The sequence below is a fragment of the Cupressus sempervirens genome, chromosome 6 (genome assembly GCF_028749045.1).
Source record: "Cupressus sempervirens isolate cs-2001-9-10 chromosome 6, ASM2874904v1, whole genome shotgun sequence".
NCBI classification, from domain to species: Eukaryota; Viridiplantae; Streptophyta; class Pinopsida; order Cupressales; family Cupressaceae; genus Cupressus; species Cupressus sempervirens.
Window position 1 is genome coordinate 488,784,710 of NC_143123.1, and position 14,380 is coordinate 488,799,089.

Below are 14,380 nucleotides of genomic sequence, written 5' to 3' on the forward strand. Positions count from 1 at the left end.
ACTACATGTAAAAAGATAATTGCAATGCAATAATGAATAATTATCTTTCAAAGAGGAACACGAACCACCAATACAAAGAAACAATGAGGAAGAATTGGAAAGACAAAGAGAATGAATGAGACTCTTATGCTCAAGTAGACAATTTAATTGTAAAGCTACACCATCTTCCAATTTTGGAGTCATATTGTTGAAGAGATGCTAATTTCTACATCCGACAATGCACACACTTCATCATTTCATGTTGAAGGCACAACATCAACATATCAAGTAGGTGATATTCCATCTTTTTCATCTTATTGCCAAGGCACATCATCTTTGGTTCAAGGTATGCAAAACACTCAACCTTATGTTGATGTTCAAAATGTTGAGGGAATGGAAGAGATTATAACACCTTTTAGAATTCGTTTTAAAAGACCAAAATATTTTATTGATATTGATACTAACATTTTGAAATCAATGCCAAACAAGATTAGTACCCGTACTTGTCAAAGAAAAGTTAATCATATGTGGAGATTATTCTTTGAAGAATTAAATATTACAGGTCAATGCCAATTATTTTTTGAAATGATGAGGAATTTGAAATTTAGGCCCATCATGAGGTAAAAGTACAAATTTGTGTCACCCTTCAAGCTAACTTATCAAAATGACTGAATTTGAGTATTTCTATATAAAAATCAATTTTATTCATACATATGATATTTATAAATTTATTCTAGATAAGTTATACATAGTCTCACACTTTTCTAATTGGAAATGCCTATTAAATGCATGTTTTATACTAGTTTGTATCCAATTACTAAAGAAATAAAATTATTTTAGAAAACTGACGTTTCAATAAATCTTACTATTTTTTATGATATATTTTTAATAACATATAAACACCATTTTATAGAGCACAAAGTCAAGAATATTCTCATATAGGGTTTATAGTGTTTTAATTAGATATAGTATATTGTAATTAAAAAAATCTACAAGTACATATTTTTAACACTCAAGAAAATGTCAATTTTAAGAAAGAAAGAAATATTAAAACATATCTAAATAGAAAGAAAATAAGGTTTCCTTTCTTAACCCTATTTTCAATGTGATGAGCCAAATTGATTAAGCATAAGAAAGTGATTAGTGCAGAAATGGATCATGTGATAGAAAATAGGGAGAAAGGGGGTTATATGATCTTTCCATTATCAGGGAGTATGTACTTAAATCCAAAAATAGATGAAAGACAAATACTGATCTTGAATCTAGAAGGTGTTGTTTTCTGATGTTTGTATGTAGTTTCGGGGACTTTTGCAACATGTTCCACATTGGAAATGTTGAGACAGACAAGCCCAGAAATATTTTGTCATTTTGAAGGGAGGTCAACCTTGACCCTAATAGTGGGGCACAATCTTACCCCAAGGCACAATTATACCCCAAAAAGGGTACCTTTACCTGCATTTCTCTGACAAATTTTTTATTTGTGGATCTTGCAAGTTCGATGAAAAGGGTATTCATATCTGCTCTTCAATTTGTTGCTCGACACATGTATCTGCAAGAAAAAAAATCTTGTTTGGCTGAGGGGGTTTCCTTGATCAAACCTCAGTTTGGAATCAATCTCAATAATAGAATTGAAATAAGGAATGCTAGCAAGTAGTAGAAGTAAATCTAACAATGAAGCTATGATACTCAATAGATATGCAATCATATTTGAAATGTAAACAAGTATATTGATATGAACGCTTGAACATAACATAAAAAAATGTAAATCAAAACCTCCATGATTGTATTCTTAGAAATCCACCTTGATAGAAAAATGAATAGATCTTGAAGATGAACAAAGGATCTTGAAGGAAGATCACACCACCATTGTGGATAGATCTATGGTTTTGAATGATGAATCTTGAATGCTTGAACCAAATCCCTTCAAAGGCTTGAATGCTTCAATCCTTGATCTTCAATGGAAAACTTGTATGCTTGAATAATAGAATGCTTTCTCACTTGAAAAGTAGATAGTTTCTTATAGATAGTAATCACTCGTAGATCATCTGATATATGTTGGATACAATTGTTCAATTTTGTGTTGTCTTTGATGTCACACAAATGTCATATTAGTCATCAGATAGAGTCTACCAAGCTCAGAAGGTCAGTAAGGCAAAGGACAGAGTCTATCGAGCTCAGATGGTCAGCGAGGCAAAAGGATAGAATCTATCAAGCCCAGGAGGTTAGTAAAGAAAACTTACAGTATCTACTAAGTAAACAGTTCTTACCGAGCTAACTCGGTCATCAAAGGAAATGTGGCAGAAACAATTCTTACCAAGCTCACTTGGTCATCAAAGGAAATGTGGCAGAAGCAGTTCTTATGAAGCTCTCATGAAGGAATTCAATTCTTACCAAGTAAACTCAGTAGCCAAAAGATTTTACGGATATTGCAATGTTAACCGAGTCAAGAAGGTTAACTTAGGAAATTTTTGGAAGTAGTATTTACTGAGCAGGGTCGGCTAGTCAAGGATTTCATTGTTTCATGAAATAACATTTATTTGTTTAGAGTAATATTTGTAGTCAACTGATGTATGGTTTATTGGTGAATGTAACATGTAAATGGGCCGACTTGACAATTTGAATGGTATAATTAAGAGGTCAAGTTGCAAATTCTAACTGTGAAGTCGAATTGTGTTTGGAATTAATGTGATATGAAGACTGATTATTGTGGAAGTGAATTTGAAGGATGACCAGAGATCATTGAGGAATAGCAAAGCTATACTTGATCAAGGAGGATCTAATGATGCTGAATAGAGCCCTGTAGTCAAAAAATTCAATTGCATCTTGTTCAGGTCAATTCATTGTTGCTTTCTAACCATTGTAGTAGTGATTTCAAATCTCTTAACAGAGTTGATTTAATAGCCATTTTGTAAATCCTCTAACAAGGTGACAATTAAATTGAATTGTTCTAAAGACCTCTTGCAAGGCCACCCCTAATAGGGTGATTAAATCCTCTAACAGGGTCACACTTAACAGTGTGTATTGTAACCTTTAACAGGGTTGGCTCCTAACAAGGCTCACTTCAGAAGAGTGAAAAATTGGTGACTAGTTACTTGGTGATTTTTCCCATATTGGATTTTCATGTTAAATCTGGTATCTCTTGTATTCATTTTTTTTTAGTTACATGCATGAATGCTTGAAGATAATAATAGTTTTGTTTACCGAGTATCAGCAGTAACTAGATCTTTAAGACATCTAAGGGATCTGTGGATTAATTTTTGTTAGTAATTGATTCACCCCCCCCCTCTCAGTTGCTAACTTTAATCCCAACAATTGGTATCAGAGCATTTGCTGCTTAAAAGAAAAGATTTCAAGGATCTAAGCTAAAGATTAGGATGTCTTACAAAAGGGAAATTCCAAGACTTAACAGGGACAACTTCTCAGCATGGCAAGGATTGATGAGGCTTCATTTGGCTTCTATTGGTGATACAGGGCTAAAGTACCTTGATGAAAAATATGAAGAACCTTCTGGTAAATTATTTGTCAATGATATTGCTGAAAAGAAAACTCACAACAACATGATGATAATATAGCATCTACTCTGAGTTATGAAGAATTTGATGACATCAAAGATTGCAAAACTACCTTTGAAATGTGGAACAAGTTAAAAGAGATCTATGGACGAGATGATAATGTGAGAAGAGACAAAGAAAAAAGTTTGAGAGGACAATTTGATCAAATGAGGATGAGAGAGGATGAAAACATTGCAAAGTATGTTGAAAGAGTTAAATTATGTCTTAGTGCAATCAAAGCATCTAGAGGAGATATCAATGATGAGATAGTTATAAGTAAAGTTCTTAGAACTCTACTTCCCATTTATGCAATCAAAGTCTCTGCAATTCAAGAAAGAAAATGTGAGGCAAATCATAAAATAAATTTAGAGGCCATAGTTGGAAAATTGACTACATTTGAGCTAGACAACTATGACAATTATGTTCCATCTGTCAAGAACATTGAATCAACATTTGAAGCCAAGCTTTCACTCAAAGAAACTGAGAAAAAGATGGAGGATCCACAATCAAACAGTGATGAAGAATCAGAACAAAGTTCAAACAGTGATCTTGAGGTGGTTGAAGCTCTACTAGCAAGAAAATATTCAAGAGGCAAAGGGAAATACAAAGGCAAGGTTCCTCAAATCTGCTTTTCTTGTGAAGAAATTGAACATATTGTAGCTAGGTGCCCAAATAAACAGAACAAAGATGAGATGAAAGGTCACAAGTACAATGGCAAGAAAGACTTCAAATCATTCAAGTATAAAGGTAAGAAAACATTTTTCATGGCTAAAGATTCTAATGATTCTGATGATGAAGAAGAAGATGAAATTTTCTACATTGTTGTGAAAGCTGAGTGTGATAATGATGAAGAAATTACACTCATTTCTCATATGAGAAGAAATGATACATGGATCATAGATAGTGGTTGTTCTCATCACATAACTGGTGATAAAACTAAGTTTGAATACTTTGAAGACTATGATGGTGGCAATGTAAGATTTGTTAACAATGAACCTTGTTGTATAAGAGGAAAAGGAAGAATCTCACTAACCAAGGAATTTGTATGTGATAATGCATATTGGGTAGAAAGACTAAAGCATAATTTTTTGAGTGTGGCACAGCTACTCAATAATGGATTCAAAGTAGAATTTATGCATGGAAAAGCAAGATTGTTGGATGGCAAAGGAAATTTGATTGGATCAGGCACTCAAACAAAAGGTAACATATTTTATCTTGAACTTGGTGAATGTTCATGTTTCATTGATCAAATTGAAGAAAGTTGGTTATCGCATAGGAGGCTATGTCATGTAAACTTTCACAACTTGATAAAGATCAGTAAATTCAGGAAAGTAAGAGGTATTCCTAACATAAAGAAACCTGAGGTTGGTCTATGTAAGAATTGTCAAATTGGTAAAATGGGAAAGACTAGTTTTAAAATCAAGAACTATCAGACTAAAAAAGTTCTATAAATTGTGCATACTAATTTGTGTTGACCTATTGGCATTGAAAGTTATACTAGTGAAAAAAATTTCATTCGATTTGTTGATGATTATTCAAGAATGATGACTGTCATGTACCTAAGAGAGAAATCAAAAACATTTAAAAAGTTCAAATGGTATTTGGCTAGAGTAGAAAATGAAATAGGCAAAAGACTTAAATGCTTAATTTCTGACAAAGGTGGTGAATTCATTTCATTTGAGCTCAATAACTTTTTCATTAAAAGGGGAATCAAAAGACAGGTTTTAGCACCTAGAACTCTTGAACAAAATGGAATAGCAAAAAGAAGGAACAGATCTATCATGGATTGTGCAAGAACATTAATGATTGAGAAAGGCATTGCTATCAAATACTGGAAGGAAGCTATCAGCACTATAGTTCATACCTTGAACTGAGTACAGCTGAAAAAAGACTCATTCAAAACACCCTATGACTTGTGGTATGGCTACAAACCCAATCTAAGTTATCTAAAAGTATTTGGAAGCAAATGTTAAACTTTGAAAGAATCCAGAAAAGGTAAATTTGATGTAAAAAGTGATGAAGGAATATTTTTGGGATACTCTTGCAAAAGAAAAGCATATAGATGTTCGAACTTATCTATTCACAAAGTCATAGAAAGTGCACATGTGAAAGTTGATGAGTTCGTAGAAAGAACAAAAGAAGAAAGCAAAAAGGAACCTGAAGACTATAGAAGATTTGTTTACATTGAACCTGATACAATGCCAATTATACCTATTAATCAGGAATCCTCAACTCCAAAGTCTTCATTAACCGAGTCAAAAGAAGTTCAAACTGAGTCAGTACCTAACGAGCTGCAAGAACCCGAGTTACAAATAGAAGCTACTAAGTTAGCATCTACCAAACTCGAGCAACTAGAATTAAAACCAAAAGTTGAGACACAGAAGGATAAAAATGCAAGTCATTCAAAAGGAAAGGAGCCCATGTTAGCCAAGTATGTCAGAAAGCATCATGCACCAGATCAGATCATTGGAGATAAATCAAAAGGAACAATGACAAGAAGTAAGTCTAAAGGCACTTGTTTACTTGCTAATTTTGAACCTAGAAATGTCAAAGATGCACTAGACAATGAAAGTTGGATTGAAGCTATGAATGAAGACATAGAATAGATAGAGAAAAAAAAAACATGGACTCTTGTACTTAGACCCAAAGACAAAAATGTGATTGGAACAAAGTGGGTATTCAGAAGCAAACTAAATGAAGATGGTAAGGTATCAAGGAACAAAGCTCGACTGGTATGCAAAGGATACTCTCAAGAAGAAGGTGTAAACTATGGTGAGACTTTTGCTCCTATTAAAAGATTGGAAAGTGTTAGAACCTTACTTGCATATGCTGCATTTAAAGGATTCAAATTTTATCAGATGGATGTCAAGTCAGCATTTCTCAATGGCATATTGGATGAAGAGGTTTACATTGAACAGCTTGAAGGTTTTGTTGATCCATACAAGAAGGACATGGTCTAAAAATTGCATAAAGCATTATATGGTACGAAACAAGCCCCTAGAGCATGGTATGAAAGATTGCATAACTATCTTATTCAGATTGGTTTTCAAAGTACTAATGAGAATAGTAGTTTGTACATAAAGGAAGGACCAGATAATAAGATTGTTTTGGTAGAAATATTTGTAGATGATACTTTATTCATAGGAAATGATGATCTTTGCAAAGAATTTTTAGAATAAATGAACAAGGAATTTGAAATGTCAATGTTTGGTGAAATCAAATTCTTTGTTGGTCTTCAAATTCAATAGAGTAAGAATGACATCTACATCACTCAATCTAAATACATCAAGGAGATACTGAAAAAATTTGGTATGGAAGACTACAAACTAGTTGGGACTTCTATGTGTACTGGATTAAAACTGACCAAGGATGATAAATCAAATGAAGTAGATTAGACATTGTATAGATCTATGATTGGAAAGTTGCAATATGTAGTGCACACAAGACTAGACATTTCCCTTGCAGTAGGAATTATAGCAAGATTCTCAGCAAAATCAAAAGAAAATCACGTGATAGCAATCAAAAAGATCATGAGATACTTAAAAGGAACTGAAGATTATGGATTATGGTATAAACTTGGAGGAAATTAGGATTTAAAGGTGTTCACTAATGTAGATTGGGCAGGAAATATTGATGAAAAAAAGAACACAAGTGGAGGAGCTTTCTTTCTTGGAAAAAGGTTGGTTTCTTGGACAAGCAAAAAAGCAAAATTGTACATCTCAATCCACAGCAGAGGCTTAATATGTTGCAGCAACAGTAAACTGCTCAAACATTGTGTGATTCAAATAATTATTGGAAGGTATGAAGCAAGAAATCAAAGAACCTATTGTTATGTTTTGTGATAACACAAGTACAACTAACATCTCCAGGAATCTAGTAGTGCAGTCAAAAACCAAGCATATTTCCATAAAGTATCGTTTTGTTAGAGAATTGATGCAAGAAAAGGAAATAAGATTGGAATATGTCCATACAAAGGAACAAATTGATGACATATTCATAAAACCTTTACCTAAGGATGCATTCTTGTATCTAAGAGGTAAGTTAGGGGTCATTCCCCTATCTGAAGCTCACTAAAATACAGTTCTAGTGATGCATCAACAGGAACAGAATTGAAGATCTATCAATTGATGTAGCAAACCAATGAAGACATTGCATATGAATCAGTACATCAGGTACAATGCTATTCGGTTGTTTTGAGTTGTCTTTGGCATGTGTTGTTAAAGAGGGAGAGTATATTGTCATATCTTTCTAAAATTTGCAAAATAATAAGAGTTTGTGTAAGAGGGAGAGATTATTATGAAAGAGGGAGTTTGCTATAGAAAGTGAAGTATTCTGTCAGTGAAAGACTTGTTTTCAAATTTCATTCTGCTATGACATGTTGTGTTGCCCTCAATGCCAAAGAGGGAGATTGTTGGATAAAATTGTTCAATTGTGTGTTGTCTTTGATGTCACACAAATGTCATATCAGTCATCAGATAGAGTCTATCGAGCTTAAAAGTTTAGCAAGGAAAAAGATAGAGTCTACTAAGCTCAAATGGTCAATGAGGCAAAAGGACAAAATCTATTGAGCCCAGGAGGTTAGTAAAGAAAACTTGTAATATCTATCGAGTAAATAGTTATTACCAAGCTAACTCGATCATCAAAAGAAATGTGGCAAAAATAGTTCTTACCGAGCTCACTCAATCATCAAAGGAAATGTGGTAGAAATAGTTCTTACTGAGCTCACTCGATCATCAAAAGAAATGTGACAGAAGTAGTTCTTACCAAGCTCTCATGAAGGAATTCAGTTCTTACCAAGTAAACTCAATAGCCAAAGGATTTCATGGATATTGCAATGTTAACCGAGTCAAGAAGGTTAACTTAGGAAATTTCTAGAAGCAGTATTTACTGAGCAGGGTTGGCCAATAAAGGATTTCATTATTTTATGAAATAACATTTATTTGTTTAGAGTAATATTTGTAGCCGACTGATGTATGGTTTATTGGTAAATGTAACATGTAAATGGGCTGACTTGACAATTTGAATGGTATAATTAAGAGGTTAAGTTGTGAATTCTAAGTGTGAAGTGGAAGTGTGTGTGGAATTAATGTGATATGAAGACTGATTATTGTGGAAGTAAATTTGAAAGATGATCAGAGATCATTGAGGAATAGCAAAGCTATACTTGATCAAGGAGGATCTAATGATGCTGAACACAAACCTATAGTCGACAAATTTAGTTGCATCTTGTTTATGTCAATTCATTGTTGCTTTCTAACCATTGTAGCAGTGATTTCAAATCTCTTAACAGAGTTGGTTTAACAACCATTTTGTAAATCCTCTAACAAGGTGTAAATTCAATTGAATTGTTCTAAAGACCTCTAGCAAGGCCACTCCTAATAGGGTTGATTAAATCCTCTAATAGGGTCACACCTAACAATGTGTATTGTAACCTTTAACAGGGTTGGCTCCTAACAGGGCTCACTTCAGAAGAGTGAAAAATTGGTGACTAGTTACTTGGTGGTTTTTCCCATATTGGGTTTCCATGTTAAGTCTGGTGTCTCGTGTATTCATTTTGTTTTAGTTACATGCATGAATGCTTGAAGATAATTAATAGTTTTGTTTACCGACTATTAGTAGTAATTAGATCTTTAAGACATCTAAGGGATCTGTGGATTAATTTTTGTTAGTAACTAATTCACCCCCCCTCTCAGTTACTATCTTTAATTCCAACAGATATAATCATGTGTCTTGGAAAAATGAGAGGAGGAGGCTTCCTTATATAGTGATAAAGGGAACAAACTCCTAAAGAAGGCCAACATAGAAGCATTAAATCCCATTTAAACTTAACCCCTAGGAATAGACCTAGATTAAATGTATTTTAAGAGTCTACCATTCCAAAATCTAAAATAGCCAACTCAGAAGTAGGAAAAGAAACTTTTTGAAGCCTAATATCCTTAAACTTCTAGAAATTGAAAATGAGATGTGGGGTCAAGGATGAGGTCAAACCTACCCTAGGTTAGGGTTGAGGTTGTTATTCACCTAGGTTAGGGTTGAGGTCGACCGTCATGCAAGTCTTCCTTGAACCAAAAGTCAAAGTCCTCAATTTCATAGAGCAAGTTGTCAAAAATAGGCTGGAAATAAAGAGAGAAAAGAAGAACAAGGGGAAAACTACTAGATCCATACAAAAACCCATTCAAGGTGTCTGACATGATTTCATGCCCGAAATAATAACACAAAAACACAACTAAAATTTTTATTTTATTTTGAAAACAAACTTAGGTTGTTTTGAACATTCTACGGATATAATAGAAGATTTACTTGCAACCCAATTTACCAATATCTTTCTTACAAGTTACATGATTAAATTAAATTTAGGTCATAAGTAATATATTGGGATCATCAATGTTGGCATTAAGTTAGTATTGCCATTAGTGAAAACACTTATCCATATCAATATAGCTACCAAGCTTAGCACTTAATTCTCTACTCTTATCAAGCATTCCAGTGTTAACCAAGCTTTGAAGAGTTTAGAACTACATCAAGTGATTAGTATGGACCGAGCCTTCACTTCTATTGAGTGCATGATGATGTCAAGTAATGCAATGGACGTCATGTATCAGAAGGTTGCCGAGTAGTTTAGTGAACCCGAGTTATTTACTATTGGGCTGACTTTGTAATGTATTTTTTCACTTTAGTTTTGGCCGACCTTGTAGTTTTGTAAATTTGAAAGGTATATATGTAAGGTGTATTGTAAGGTATCATATAGATGAAGCAATAGCAAAGTAATATGAAATATTTTGAGAAGTACATGTGAAAGATTATCAATATTAGTTCAAGGAATATAGCAAGGTCATTACAAAGACAGAAAGGTTATATCCATCACATAAGGTGATTAGTGCATAAAGGATCTTATCAGCAATTAGTTGTAAGTAGATCCACTGCTTCATCTTAATAGGTTAATCAGTTTCTAAATCCTCTAACAAGGTAGACATAATAGTCTTTGTACAAATCTCTTAACCAAGTGCATACTTCATTGTATGTTTGTAAATCCTCTAACAAGGTGGACCTAGCAGTCCTTTGTGCTCCTAATAGGGCAGATCGCCAAAAATGGTCAAGATAAACCTTAACAGGCCAACTTTATGCTACAGTATTAAACTTTTGTGGGTATCATCCCCACCCCAGTTTTACTTTCTATTTGGAAGGTTTCTAGGTCACCAAAATATTGTGTTCTTTTGTGTGATGAATGTTTTAACCTTCAGTATTAATGCATACATTAGCATAGATTGATTTTTGGCAAATTTAAAAGGAAGAATTTAAAGTTACTGGTTCACCCCTCCCCTCTCAATAACTTGTCATATCTTGAATATTCCCAACACATCGATTGATAGGAGAGATGTGTGTGTCATGGTTTTGTAAACCATATATAACATTGTTTAATATCTCAACATATCCACTTGAGACCTAATATATAATATTAAGTGTGTCATTACGGTATACAATAATCTAACACATCTTTGCTCCTATGTCATTTTATATACCAATCATAAGGAAAGTTAGATGAATTTTTCTATACACATCTAGATTTTCCCCATTCATGAGTATGCATCTATATATAATGTTATATATAATTTAATATTATGTATTCATTTTGTATATTATTAATATAGGAATGTTAACACTATTTATGTACGACCTATGTTGTAAGTATTCTAGTATTCTTTGACACCCATTTAAATCACAAGTGCAAAACACTAATCATAAATATTTAAGGTTGTCTAAACTAACTAATAACTATAATCTAACATACATCTACTAACTAAGTATCCAAATGATTCTAAATAGTTAATATATTATTTAATATACTATCTAATCGACTACACAACTTACCACTGCATTTACTGATACCATGTATATAGTAACACATCATTGAAATATAACTAATTTACCTACCTAATAATTCAACTTATTTTATTTATCATACTAACAATATACTAGTAATATCATATGTATTAGCTTATAACTATATACTAACATGTTAAACAACATTACTAAATAATTTACACTATATACTTAACCACTTATTTGCAAATAATTCACTAACTACCCTACTAATTTATTCACTAACAAATGTATGTTATACTAATCCTTAATTGATTAATATCTTCTAATGTTTACTCCATCCTAACCTACAAATACTAACTAAATCTAAATGCTAACTAACCTTTCTTTACTACTCATACTAATGACTACTACAACATTCTTAACAAAATCCAGTCATGACTACTTAATAACTTCCTATTAATTATTTAACACCAAGCTCTCCTTCCATAAATGCTTACCTCCAAGTCATGGGTACAATCTTCTAGGGCTGGTACCTTTCAAATCTATCAGCCCAAAAGGTGTACATGGGGGTTGGGGTCAATATGGGATGTGGAAAGTGTAAAGGAAATAGGAGTCGTGTGGGGAATCTAACCCTAGTCACGAATGTTATCTCAAAATCAATCTTACTCTACTTAACTGACCCTCCCTTCTCTTTCTTGCTCTGGTGCTCACATGAGTGAATTAAGGTGGCATGGGGGAGTCAAGAGGAGGACCATCACATGTGTGGTTTAAGATTAGATCCATGGAAGCCACCCCTTCCTAGGTATCTTGCCAACAATTATGTACCATGTTTTTATTTTATTATTTTTAACAAGGGTAAAGTGGGATTTCCTTAGGAATTTTGATGAGTGACCATGTCTAGGGATAAGTCACCATTTTTAATTAATATATGTAATTTATTTTTTAATTTGACTAGAGGACCAAATCATAGGACTCTCATATGACTAGTCTCCTTGTTATTTTATAGGTTATTCTTACAATTAGTCTATGATATTTACTTTATTTCTTCTCTTATATATGTGTCAGATTGTTTGGAATATTCCTAATTAGAGAGTTGAAAGTGCACCTACAACATGTGATTACTTGTAAAAACTTACTCTATGTTGTCTATTTGGTTGAATATTCTTTGGTTCCAACTAAGATATTATAAGACCTTTGATATTGTCTTCACATTTCAATGTAGGAATTTAATTTAGTGAATTTATTTGGATCCTTTATAGAAATATACCTAACTCGAGCATTAAAATAGATCGATGAGCTTTTGGATTCCTTCATCCTATCATTAATGGAACTTAGTTGATATTTAATATTGAATAGATGCATAAGATAGTTTCGTTGCCAGTGCTAGAAATATAAGAGGAGTAATTGAGAGGGGAGGGGTGAATCAATTACTATGAAAATAAATCCTAGATCCCTTAGATGTTATTACAAAATAAACTCTGAAAACTAAACTCTCTTGATGCTCGATTAACACACAAAAAAATGTCGGTAACTCGATAAACACTAAAAAATGATTGAAAAATGCTTAGCATGAAAATCTTAAGATATTATTTGTGATTACTATTAATTTAACTTTAGATTCAAACACATAAGAGAAAAATCATGAACACATTTGATACCAAGATTTAATGTGGAAACTGAATTTGGGAAAAACCACCAATCGCAACTAGTTATTGATTTTCACTCTTCTGACGTAAGCCCTGTTAGGAGCCAACCCTATTAAAGGTTACAAAACACACTATTAGGTGTTACCCTATTGGAGGATTTAATGACCCTATTAGAAGTGGCCTTGTTAGAGGATTTACAAATAGTTATTAATCCAACTCTGTTAAGAGATTTTGATCACTACTACAATGGTTAGAGAGTAACAAAGAGATGACTTGATTTTGGATGCAATTGAATTGCTAATTAAAGATTTCAATTCTAGCTTGTATACTTGATCCTTCTTGATTTAATGTATGTTTTCATCTTCACAAGGATATTTTGCTTATCCTTCTGATTTACTTCCTCTTAGCATCATTAAATCTTCAATTATCTTCCATGCATTCACTCTTTATAAATCTCAAGTTGGCCTTATATTTGTATCTTTCATATTGTCATGTCAGCTAGAATATAACTTAGAGTAATCAATATTCATCTCCTTAGTCAGCTAGAACCAACAGACAAATCAATTGAACTTAATATGCAAAAACAAGAAAATGCTTTGTTAACTAACCTTGATTGGTAGACACTAACTCAAAAATGATTTTTCTATGTTAACCAAGTGAACTAGGTCAACACTCCATATTTACAAATTTCTTTTGGTAACTGAGTGAGCTCAGTTAACACTAGTTCCATCTAACATTTCCTTCATTAATCAAGTGAGCTCAGTTAACACTCAACTTTAGCAAGTCTTTCCTTTGATGCCCAAGTGAGCTCAGTAGATATTGTCTTACGAACTAGAAAAACTCTGGAATGCTTGGTAGACACAAAAAACTATCTTCAATGCCTAAGTAAGCTCGACATACACTAACTAGAAATGATATGACATTTTGTGTAACATCAAAGACAATACGCAATTAATCAATTGTTCCAACAATCTCCCTCTATGGCATTGATGGAAACACAAAAATGTCATAATGTAAAGAATTTTTTTTTAAGAAAGAATAAAGTAAGGAGTAATCCTTAGTTTCATTTTGATTCTTATCCATGAGAACTCCCTCTATCAGTATGAACTCTTTCTACCTTTAGTTTCTCCCTCTGTCAGAAAACTTCTATTTGCTACAACTTCTTCTGATAGAAAACTTTTCCTTTGACATTAGACTTTTGTTTACAAAATTTCTATGAGATATGATAGCAAACTTCTCCCTCTTTGACATCTCATGCCAAAGACAATGTTTAGTGAGTATCAATGTACCTCAAATACTAATTCATTTACAATATGCCCTTGTCAATACTGCACCAATTGGTTTATCTTCAACATGTTGTTGTTGACGCATCACTAAACT